We start from the raw sequence: 12,762 nt of genomic DNA on the forward strand, positions 1-12,762 counted from the left end.
AATTAAGAAAATTGTACTAGGAACATACATATCGATAATTACCTTAAATGTGAATGGATTAAATGCTCCAACCAAAAGACACAGGCTTGCTGAATGGATACAAAAACAAGACCCATATATATGCTGTCTACAAGAGACCTACTGCAGACCTAGGGACACATACAGGCTGAAAGTGAGGGGATGGAAAAAGATATTCCATGCAAATGGAAATCAAAAGAAAGCTGGAGTAGCAATACTCATATCAGACAAAATAGACTTTAAAATAAAGAATGCTACAAGAGACAAGGAAGTACACTACATAATCATCAAGGGATCAATCCAAGAAGAAGATATAACAATTATAAATATATATGCACGCAACATAGGAGCACCTCAATATATAAGGCAACTGCTAACAGCTACAAAAGAGGAAATAGACAGTAACACAATAATAGTGGAAGACTTTAACACCTCACTTATGCCAATGGACAGATCATCGAAAATGAAAATAAATAAGGAAACAGAAGCTTTAAATGACACAATAGACCAGATAGATTTAATTGATATTTATGGGACATTCCACCCAAAAACAACAGATTACACATTCTTCTCAAGTGCGCACAGAAATTCTCCAGGATAGATCACAACTTGGGTCACAAATCAAGCCTCAGTAACTTTAAGAAAATTGAAATCATATCAAGCATCTTTTCTGACCCCAACGCTAAGAGATTAGAAATGAATTACAGGGAAAAAAACGTAAAAAACACAAACACGTGGAGGCTAAACAATACGTTACTAAATAACCAAGAGATCACTGAAGAAATCAAAGAGGAAATCAAAAAATACCTAGAGACAAACGACAATGAAACACGATGATCCAAAACCTATGGGATGAAGCAAAAGCAGTTCTAAGAGGGAAGTTTATAGCTATACAAGTCTACCTAAAGAAACAAGAAACATCTCAAATAAACAATCTAACCTTACACCTAAAGGAACTAGAGAAAGAAGAACAAACAAAACCCAAAGTTAGCAGAAGGAAAGAAATCATAAAGATCAGAGCAGAAATAAATGAAATAGCAACAAAGAAAACAATAGCAAAGATCAATAAAACTAAAAGCTGGTTCTTTGAGAAGATAAAAAAATGTATAAACCATCAGCCAGACTCATCAAGAAAAAGAGGGAGAGGACTCAAATTAATAAAATTAGAAATAAAAAAGGAGAAGTTACAACAGACACTGCTGAAATACAAAGCATCCTAAGAGACTAGTACAAGGAACTCTATGCCAATAAAATGGACAACATGGAAGAAATGGACAAATTCTTAGAAAGGTATAGCCTTCCAAGACTGAACCAGGAAGAAACAGAAAATATGAACAGACCAATCACAAGTAATGAAATTGAAACTGTGATTAAAAATCTTCCAACAAACAAAAGTCCAGAACCACATGGCTTGACAGGTGAATTCTATCAAACATTTAGAGAAGAGCTAACACGCATCCTTCTCAAACTCTTCCAAAAAACTGCGGAGGAAGGAACACTCTCAAACTCATTCTCTGAGGCCACCATCACCCTGATACCAAAACCAGACAAAGATACTACAAAAAAAGAAAGTTACAGAAAAAAATCACTGATGAATATAGATGCAACAATCCTCAACAAAATACTAGCAAACAGAATCCAACAACACATTAAAAGGATCATACACCAGGATCAAGTGGGATTTATCCCAGGGATGGATGTATTCTTCAGTATATGCAAATCAATCAATGTGATACACCATATTAACAAATTGAAGAAAAAAACCATATGATCATCTCAATAGATGCAGAAAAGGCTTTTGACAAAATTCAAGACCCATTTATGATAAAAACTCTTCAGAACGTGGGCATAGATGGAACCTACCTCAACATAATAAAGGCCATATATGACAAACCCACAGCAAACATCATTCTCAATGGTGAAAAGCTGAAAGCATTTCCTCTAAGATCAGGAACAAGATAAGGATGTCCACTCTTGCCACTATTATTCAACATAGTTTTGGAAGTCCTAGCCATGACAATCAGAGAAGAAAAAGAAATAAAAGGAATCCAAATTGGAAAAGAAGAAGTAAAACTGTCACTGTTTGCAGATGACATGACACTATACATAGAAAATCCTAAAGATGCCACCAGAAAACTACTAGAGCTAATCAATGAATTTGGTAAAGCTGCAGGATACAAAATAATGTACAGAAATCTCTTGCATTCCTATACACTAATGATGAGAAATCTGAAAGAGAAATTAAGGAAACACTCCCATTTACCATTGCAACAAAAAGAATAAAATACCTAGGAATAAACCTACCTAGGGAGACAAAAGACCTGTATGCAGAAAACTATAAGACACTGATGAAAGAAATTAAAGATGATACAAACAGATGGAGAGATATACCATGTTCCTGGATTGGAAGAATCAACGTTGTGAAAATGACTACTACCCAAAGCAATCTACAGATTCAATGCAATCCCTATCAAACTACCAATGGCATTTTTCACAGAAGTAGAACAAAAAATTTCACAATTTGTATGGAAACACAAAAGACCCTGAATATCCAAAGCAGTCCTGAGAAAGGAAAATGGAGCTGGAGGAATCAGGCTCCCTGACTTCAGACTATACTACAAAGCTACAGTAATCAAGACAGTATGGTACTGGCACAAAAACAGAAATATAGATCAATGGAACAGGATAGAAAGTCCAGAGATAAATCCACGCACATATGGTCACCTTATCTTTGATAAAGGAGGCAAGAATATACAGTGGAGAAAAGACAGCCTCTTCGAAAAGTGGTGCTGGGAAAACGGGACAGGTACATGTAAAAGTATGAAATTAGAACACTCCCTAACACCATACAGAAAAATAAACTCAAAATGGATTAAAGACCTAATTGTAAGGCCAGACACTATAAAACTCTTAGAGGAAAACATAGGTAGAACACTCTATGACATAAATCACAGCAAGATCCTTTTTGACCCACCTCCTAGAGAAATGGAAATAAAAATAAACAAATGGGACCTAATGAAACTTCAAAGCTTTTGCACAGCAAAGGAAATCATAAACAAGACCAAAAGACAACCCTCAGAATGGGAGAAAATATTTGCAAATGAAGCAACTGCCAAAGCAGTCTTGAGGGAAAAAAACGGAGCTGGAGGAATCAGACTCCCTGACTTCAGACTATACTACAAAGCTACAGTAATCAAGACAATATGGTACTGGCACAAAAACAGAAACATAGCTCAATGGAACAAGATAGAAAGCCCAGAGATAAACCCACGCACCTATGGTCAACTAATCTATGACAAAGGAGGCAAGGATATACAATGGAGAAAGGACAGTCTCTTCAATAAGTGTGCTGGACACCTACATGTAAAAGAATGAAATTAGAACACTCCCTAACACCATACACAAAAATAAACTCAAAATGGATTAGAGACCTAAATGTATGACCGGACACTATAAAACTCTTATAGAGGAAACCATACATAGGAAGAACACTCTGTGACATAAATCACCACAAGATCTTTTTTGATCCACCTCCTAGAGTAATGGAAATAAAAACAAAAATAAACAAATGGGACCTAATGAAACTTAAAAGCTTTTGCACAGCAAAGGAAACCGTAAACAAGACAAAAAGACAACCCTCAGAATAGGAGAAAATATTTGCAAATAAATCAACAGACAAGAGATTAATCCAAAATATATGAACAGCTCATGCAGCTCAATATTAAAAAAACAAACAACTCAATCCAAAAATGGGCAGAAGACCTAATAGACATTTCTCCAAAGAAGACATACAGATGGCCAAGAAGCACATGAAAAGCTGCTCAACATCACTAATCATTAGAGAAATGCAGATCAAAACTACAATGAGGTATCACCTCACACCTTTTAGAATGGGCATCATCAGAAAATCTACAAACAACAAATGCTGGAGAGGGTGTGGAGAAAAGGGAACCCTCTTGCACTGTTGGTGGGAATGTAAATTGATCCAGCCACTATGGAGAACAGTATGGAGGTTCCTTAAAAAACTAAAAATAGAATTACCATATGATCCAGTAATCCCACTACTGGGCACATACCCAGAGAAAAACATAATTCAAAAAGACACATGCACCCCAATGTTCACTGCAGCACTGTTTACAATAGCCAAGTCACAGAAGCAACCTAAATGCCCATCGACAGATGAATGGATAAAGAAGATGTGGTACATATATACAATGGAATATTACTCAGCCATAAAAAGGAACATAATTCGGTCATTTGTTGAGACGTGGATGAATCTAGAGACTGTCATACAGAGTGAAGTAAGTCAGAAAGAGAAAAACAAATATCATATATTAACGCATATATGTGGAACCTAGAAAAATGGTACAGATGAACCGGTTTGCAGGGCAGAAATAGAGACACAGATGTAGAGAAAACGTATGGACACCAAGGGACAAAAGCGGCAGGGGATGGGAGTGGCGGTGTGATGAATTGGGAAACTGGGATTGACATGTATACACTGATGTGTATAAAATGGATGACTAATAAGAACCTGCTGTATAAAAAAAGAATTAAGAGAGATATTTAAAAAAAAAGAATGCAAAGAAGCTTTAGGAAAAGCTTTACCAGTTTGGTTGGTGCACATTTTCCTTTTTATGTTTGCAAAAGCCTGATGCATGATAAACATATATGATCAATTAAGTCTAAAAAAAAAAAAATACAAATAGGGCTTCCCTGGTGGCACAGTGGTTGAGAGTCCGCCTGCCGATGCAGGGGACACGGGTTCGTGCCCCGATCCGGGAGGATCCCACATGCCGTGGAGCGGCTGGGCCCGTGAGCCATGGCCGCTGAACCTGCGCGTCCGGAGCCTGTGCTCCGCAACGAGAAAGGCCACAGCGGTGAGAGGCCTGCGTACCGCAAAAAAGGAAAAAAAAAAAAAAAGTCAAGTTCTTCTGATGCTATTCAGAGAAATGCCAACACATGTCAGATTTCTGTAAGTTATTACATCTAAGTTTTCTTTTTAACTTTAAATGCATTAAAATGAACCCCAGTGCATTAAACTCAACAGGTATCATTCTTTTTTTTTTAAATATCTTTATTGGAGTATAATTGCTTTACAGTGGTGTGTTAGTTTCTGCCTTATAAAAAAGTGAATCAGCTATACATATACATATATTCTCTCCTCTCTCTTGTGTCTCCTTCCCATCCTCTCTATCCCACCCCTCTATGTGGTCGCAAAGCACCGAGCTGATCTACCTGTGCTATGTGGCTGCTTCCCACTAGCTATCTATTTTACATTTGGTAGTATATATTACTCCATGCCACTCTCTCACTTCGTCCCAGCTTACCCTTCCCCCTCCCCGGTCCTCAAGTCCATTCTCTACATCTGCGTCTTTATTCCCGTCTTGTCCCTAGGTTCTTCAGAACCTTTTTTTTTTTTTTCCAGATTCCACATATATATGTGTGTTAACATACGGTATTTGTTTTTCTCTTTCTGACTTACTTCACTCTGTATGACAGACTCGAGGAACAGGTATCATTCTTATTCAAAAAATTACTTCCTGATGACACATAGGAGATCCAGGAAGACGTTTTTTACCTTCTGATAATGCCAGGGAGTGGTAGCATCCACGGGAGACTTGTATAATTTTCATACCAGTCAGAGTTTCTATCTTCCTATAATAAAAATGATACAAAATCTATTAATCCTTCTTCAGATTGGGTCACCAAGTGGACTACAGATATTTTAACTTATTTTCTTGTATTTCTGTACTATTGGGTTGGCCAAAAAGTTCGTTCGGGGGTTTCCATAACATCTTATGGAAAAACCCGAACGAACTTTTTATTCCAAAGCCTTCAAGCTATTTTAACATGTCATCAACATGTACAAAGGTGCAGGGCAGAATCCAGAACAATATATAATTCAAAAGTGAATTGGGCCTTTTCACACATTGTATAATGTACTAACTTTTATGCTATACTTATCAACCTAAAAGAAAACTAAATTTCTTCACACACATATAGTCCAGGGCTTTAGAATTTATAGAGCACTGTCACCTACAACACCTATCTCACCCTGTGAGATAAAGATACCACTAGGTTGATTCCTATTAAATTGCCACTTTTGTGGATCAAAAACATAACTATCGGCAATTTCACACGGCTCAACCTAGGAAAACTCAAAGAGGTGAACTCGTATCAGTTGTAGAACAGACTCAAACCTTGGGCTTTTCATTCCAAGTTCAGTGCTCATTCCCCCAAGCCACAGCAATCTCTTTTTTTTTTTTTGGTTTTTTTTTGCGGTACGCGGGCCTCTCACTGTTGTGGCCTCTCCCGTTGCGGAGCACAGGCTCCGGACGCGCAGGCCCAGCAGCCATGGCTCACGGGCCCAGCCGCTCCGCGGCATGTGGGATCCTTCCGGACCGGGGCACGAACCTGTGTCCCCTGCATCGGCAGGCGGACTCCCAACCACTGCGCCACCAGGGAAGCCCCTACAGCAATCTCTTATACAATTTAATGAGCAGAGAAAGTAACAAAGGTAACTTCCTAGCATTAAAAAACATGCTTTTGAAAATTTCCAATGCACGTAATTCATGCACACACAGTTCAGACTGCTTGTCATATCATTTGGCCTAGGAAGCTGTGTGTGAGGATGTGATTTTTTACCCCGATTTTACTAAGGAAAATATTAGGATCCAGTGGCTTATGACAAGCCAAAAGGTTATGTTGGGAGGAAAACCTTTCCTCTTCCAACTTGTGTCCCGTGATTGGGGACCTGCAAATTAACTGAGTATATACAGATTAACAGGAGAAAAGGCAAAGTTTATCTACATGTACAGACAGGAGCTCCCGTAATGGAAAATTTGTACGATAGCCTGAGTAGAGGTGTACATATATTAACTTAGCAAAAGGGATTTATTTAGGGCTTCAGTGGGAGAGGATGGAAGGTTCAATTGGGTTTTTGATGCTGATCGGGCGCTTTGTCTTTACAACAGCTGAATTCATAGGAAACTCCCTCAAAGGACGGTTAATGGCAGCTGTATTTACAACAGGTAAAACTAAATCTTACCTGTTTTAGTCAGGTAAGATGTCTCTCTGTGAACTTTCTGTAGCTCAAAGATTTTCGCTTTAAAATAATCTTTACACCAACTCTGGAGGTCCAAGCGGGTCCCACAGTTATTTCCAGTACCTAAGATTAAAATCACAGGGTCACAGGTTCTCACTTCATGCTGCCCTGCTCTTTCATAGACTCTAATTAAATAACAGCTGGTGTTATACCTTGTCTTCCCCCCTCCTTCCCTCACTACACTGTAACCTGTGAGGTTAGGGACTGTGTTTGTTATAGTCATCTTTGGACCCTGGCATCTTGCATGGTGCCTGTCCCATGAAACTCAAAAATACTGAATGAATAAATGAATGAATTAAAATACGTACTTAGGCATAAAATTTATTTCCTTAAATTCTCCAATTCCCAGCTGTCCTTCAGAACCAGATCCCCACGCGAAGACCCTTCCTTTGTGACAGCCAGCCAGGGAATGCTCCTTTCCACAGCTCACCGGACCAACATGTGGCGTCTCCAATGCCGGAATTCGTTCTTTAGGAACAAAATCAAAACCAAACCTCCCATAAGATTGTTCATATAATACCAAGTTTAACAAAGTACTTTTCTTCAAAAGGAAGGGTCACTGGGATTTCCCATCTCTTCCAATGGCTTTTCAATCAAGGCCTAAGGTCCACCTTAAAGGTGTGAAGGAAACAGGCTCAGTGTGTGGCACTGTCCTTATGGGAATACGGCTGCTATTTAAAAGGGTGGGCACGTGGAGGAGGGAACCTGTAAGGACTTGCTGCCCTAACATTTCTCTACGAGGGTGGAGTCAAAACCCAGCCAGATAAAGGAGAGAAGATGGGATCACCCCTCCTCCATTCCTCTGACTTTCCAGCCCTGAAGAGTGAGAACAGTGCATCCTTTGCTAAGGGCAGGGAGCCTGCCTGAGTGTGAGAGGCAGATGCCAGAGGCACTCACAGTGAAGAGTGCAGTAGCATGCCTCCCAATGGGCCAGATGTGCCCACAGATGAAAACCTGAGCACATTTCCCTACAAGACAATCCAAGCTGTTCTCCCAAAGCGTTTGTCTCTGAATTATCGGAGGTTTGAAGTTAAGCACATCATTACCGGTAAAGTTTTTCTTAACACTTAAGTTTTCTTTTTTAATCTTGTGATCTTATCCTTTTCAATGATTTACTTTGCAAACTATGCAACGATAAAAAAATTCCCAAAGATTCATATACTCATGGAGGTGGAAACTGGTACCTTCTTCCTGGAGAAGAATTTGGCTTTAAGTGTCACGTTGTCCCTAATTTCCACCTGAAGGGGATCAGAATATGCCACCCCAAAATACGCCACTTTGGCCTAAGGATGACTTTGAGATGAAGGCAACTGAGAATCAACAGATGCAGAAAGAGTTCTCTGCCTTCCCCTTATCAACTTAAAAGCATAAATTTGTGAAGTTGGCATGAATTTCTCCTGTGAAGGTGCACCCCCCTTCCATACCAGGAAGAAAAGAATGCCTCTTATCACCAGAGCTGGCACTGAGATGAGTCTGCATAAACAGCCCTTAGTAAAGTAACACTTATCTTCCATTAGTTTCCCTCATATACTTCTTTTTTTTTTTTAAGATGTTCATTACTTTTATCTTTTTTTTTTTTTTTTTTTTTTTTTTTTTCCGGTACGCGGGCCTCTCACTGTTGTGGCCTCTCCCGCTGCGGAGCACAAGCTCCGGACGCACAGGCTCAGCGGCCATGGCTCACGGGCCCAGCTGCTCCACAGCATGTGGGATCTTCCCGGACCGGGGCACGAACCCGTGTCCCCTGCATCAGCAGGCGGACTCTCAACCACTGCGCCACCAGGGAAGCCCTATCTTTTTTTTTTTAAGTTGTTTTATTTTTGGCTGCGTTGGGTCTTCATTGCTGCACACGGGCTTTCTCTAGTTGCGGCGAGCAGGGGCTACTCTTCGTTGCAGTGCGCGGGCTTCTCATTGCCGTGCCTTCTCTTGCTGCGGAGCATGGGCTCTAGGTGCGTGGGCTCAGTAGTTGTGGCGCACGGGCTTAGCTGCTCCGCGGCATGTGGGATCTTCCCGGACCAGGACTCGAACCCGTGTCCCCTGCACTGGCAGGTGGACTCTCAACCACTGTGCCACCAGGGAAACCCCTCCCTAATATATTTCAAAGACACTTCTCCACAATTGATCATCCCTCAAAACCCAAACCCCCTGTTCTTTGTTAAATGGCATATAAGCTCCTAAGGCTAACCACTTCTTGAGTTTCACTTTTCTGTGAACTCCTGTGCACATAAAATATTTATAAAGTTGGAAGGTTTTTTCTCGTTAATCTGTCTTTGTCAGTTTAGTTCACAGGCCCTCAGTATAAGAACTAAGAGGGTAGAGGAGAAGTTTTTCCTCCAGACACATCTTTTGGAATTTATTTTAAGTAATCAGAAATTTGGTCAAATATTTACTTACAATAATGTCAATCATACTATTATTTATAAAAGGCCCTGATGAGATAAAAACAAACTTCCACAAGAGGAGAATAACTGAATTGTACTGTCAGAACCTGGAACGTTACACAACAATTTAAAATTTATTTTAAAAAATATATAATAAAAGGGCAATATGTTCATGATATTATGTTTGACGAAAACGCAATTTACAGAGTTAAATTCTGCATATATAAAACTGTATAATGACATGATTTTATAAAGATTAAATGTATAATAGGAAAAAAAGGCCAAAAAATGCATCAAAATATTAGTTGTCTTCGGGTGTTAGAATCATAAGCGATTTCTTTCCCTGTGTCTCTATTGATATAATAATCAGTAATAGCAAAATGCTATTATACATGTTTTTAATCTGAAGAAAAAAGACGCCCTAGGGTATTTCTGAGGGAGTTTCAGGTGTCCAAACCACAAACCACGTTTGCAAGGTCACTCTGTTCCAGACAGATTCGCAGAGGTAAGGACTGGTGCCAAAAGGCATCTCCGTCCAAGGGAACGCTGCGCAGTTTAGCGCAACTTTCAGTTTCGTTTTGAAGACGGAACAACTGGAAACCGAAACAAAGCCGAGGCGCCTCGGGAAAACGAAACGGGAGGCGTTGCGCTCAGGCTGCGGGAGGCGTTGCGCTCAGGCTGCGCGGGGCTCCGTTCTCCCGTCTCCGGCGGCCCGCGACCCAGCAGAAGTACGGGCCGCTCCCGCCCCCAGCCGCCTGCCCGAATCTGTGCGCTCTGCCAGCTGCGGCACCCAAAGGCTAGGGACGGGCGCGCGCTGACTTCCCAGGAAACGGGAGGCTGGGTGAGCCGCGCCCTCGCTGGCGTCCCCCTGACGTCCAGCTCGCCCCCCGCGAACGGCTTTCGGGTGTCGAACCTGAGCGCCAAGTGTTGAGGAGCAGAGGGACCCCGGAGGAAGAGCGCCTCAATGTGCATCCTAGCTAAGCCACTTGAGAGCGCTGTGACTCTGGGCAAGTTACTTCCCGATTCTGTGCCTCGGCTACCACGTCTGTGAAATGTGGACAGTAATACAGCGAATCTAATGATAATAAATTGTGTTAGAATAATGCCTAGAGTACTTAATAAAAGCATCTGCGTGCCAGCCCTTTTTTAGACGGTTTTTGGCACTGGAAATACAAAATCCTCATGGTGCTTACATTCTCCTATTTATAAACAGATAAATAAATATTTTGTATGATGTCAAGTGGCAACGTGAAGAAAAATAAAACAGTAAAGGAATGCAGGGCGAGGGCAGAAGGAACTAGCATTTTTTTTTTTTTTTTTTTTTTGCGGTACGCGGGCCTCTCACTGCTGTGGCCTCTGCCGTTGCGGAGCACAGGCTCCGGACGCGCAGGCTCAGCGGCCATGGTTCACGGGCCCAGCCGCTCCGCGGCATGTGGGATCTTCCCGGACCGGGGCATGAACCCGTGTCCCCTGCATCGGCAGGCGGACTCTCAACCACTGTGCCACCAGGGAAGCCCGGAACTAGCATTTTTTGGTAAGATATCAGGGAAGACCTCTCTGATGAAGTGACATTTGAGCTGAGAGCCAATGGGACCCGGGAAATGAGGGAATGAGTCATTCTCATATCTAAGCGCGCAGGGTGAAGTGGAGCATTTGGAGGCTTTTGAGAAGAGAAGTGATATGATCTGACTTTAGTGTTAAAAGAATTATTCTGGCTGCCGTGTAGAAAATAACAGAACAAAGACGGAAGCAGAAAAGCCAGTTAGGGGAAGCTGCTGGAAGAGCCCAGGATAGAAGGATGGCTGAGTCCAGGACTGAGGTGATATCCTAGAGGGGGAGAGAGAAGAAATGATCACATTCAACATGTTTTAAAAGTCAGAGTCCACAGATTGGCTGATGAATTGGAAGTGGGAGGAAAGAAGGAAAGGGATTAGGATTACTCCGAGGTTGGCCTGAGCAACTGGGGTGAAAGGTGGTACCCTTTACTGGAGTGGGAACCCCGAGAGAGCCACCAGTTTGGGGCTGATGGATCAGCAGTCCTGTCTGGTGATAACTGTGAGACGCTTATTATACAAGGAGGCAATAAGATCAATCATTCTGGAGTTGGGGAGAGACAATGAGGTAGTCATCAAACTGGGAATCGTCAGTGTAGAGATGATACTTAAAGCCAGAAGACTGAATGAGATCACCTACAGGGTAAGTGTGTTAAGCATGTAACAGAGGACTGATCTTAGGAGGAGAACCAGGAAGGGCGGTGTGCATAAGCAAGTGAAGAATAAGGGAATGATTAACTCTTGTCAGTTGCTTGTGGAGCAAGGTTGAGTGTTGATCTTTAGGTTTGGCCAAATGGAGGTTATTGGTGACTGACAGCATTAGCCATCACCAGCATTTTTGTTTTATTTCTCTTATTATAGCATCCATTTATATACTCTCAGCTCACCTCTCCTTACTACTATATTTTAAGTAAAGACAAGAATAAGTGTCATTTGCTTTTCTACCTCAAGAAGGTTTAGCTCGTGGTAGAGGCTAATAAGTATGTATTGGACAAATGGGTTGATGAGTGGTGAGTAGATGAGTATCAGTCATACTTCTGGTTCCATTTCATTAGGTACCATAGGTAACCTTTTTCTGAATACTAATTTCCTAAATGTTTTTCACTTTCCAAGGCATAAGACACCGAGCCCTCACATTAAGTTATTTCTTTAACATGAAATCTGCTGGAGAACTAAACTGTAAATGTACTGTATCAGTTTGTGTCCCCACCACCTAGCACAGAGTGTGTCACATAAAAAGAACTCAATAAATGTTAGTGAGAGAGTGAATAAATTAAAGAAATTGAGAACATTTGAGAAAGATGTAATCCTCGATTCATCTGTGTTCATGCGCTTGGAAATAGTAGCTCCCAGTTACTGAATGTCTACCATGTGTTGACTATTGTATGTAAAATTTCTAATTTAATTCTTTCAACAGCTTTTCTCAGTTAAGGTTCTTTTGGCTGCAAGTGACAGAAAATATGACCTCAGCTCGCTTAAGCAAAAGGGAAATTTACTGGTAGATTGCATTATTATTATTCAGAAATGTTTGCTGCCCCTCTCCACCCTATGGCATGAAGCTTGAGTATGTGAATTTGTTCTGGCCAATGGCATGCAAGCAGGAAGCATCCTCCAGGGAGATGGTTTAGGAGCTAGTACTTATTTTCCCTACTACTCCCTTTTCCCTCTATTACAACTGGTGATTTTCCAAACAGAGCTTGCTCCA

The 12,762-nt window shown here is 41.2% G+C and overlaps 1 pseudogene across 1 annotated transcript in view; it reads right to left on the reverse strand.

Annotated features, from left to right (window-relative positions):
- Window positions 1-10,033, reverse strand: part of LOC309961166 (putative E3 ubiquitin-protein ligase HERC6) — a 52,460-nt pseudogene extending 42,427 nt beyond the window's left edge. The window contains exons 1-4 of the transcript XR_014327193.1: window positions 9,962-10,033; window positions 8,289-8,364; window positions 7,435-7,594; window positions 5,559-5,676 (exon numbers count right to left, since the gene is read on the reverse strand). The product of XR_014327193.1 is annotated as a putative E3 ubiquitin-protein ligase HERC6 (transcript). The remainder of the gene's footprint in view (window positions 1-5,558; window positions 5,677-7,434; window positions 7,595-8,288; window positions 8,365-9,961) is intronic.
- Window positions 10,034-12,762: the final 2,729 nt, after the last annotated feature.

This window comes from Leucopleurus acutus, assembly GCF_964270905.1.
Source record: "Leucopleurus acutus genome assembly, chromosome: 4".
NCBI classification, from domain to species: domain Eukaryota; kingdom Metazoa; phylum Chordata; class Mammalia; order Artiodactyla; family Delphinidae; genus Leucopleurus; species Leucopleurus acutus.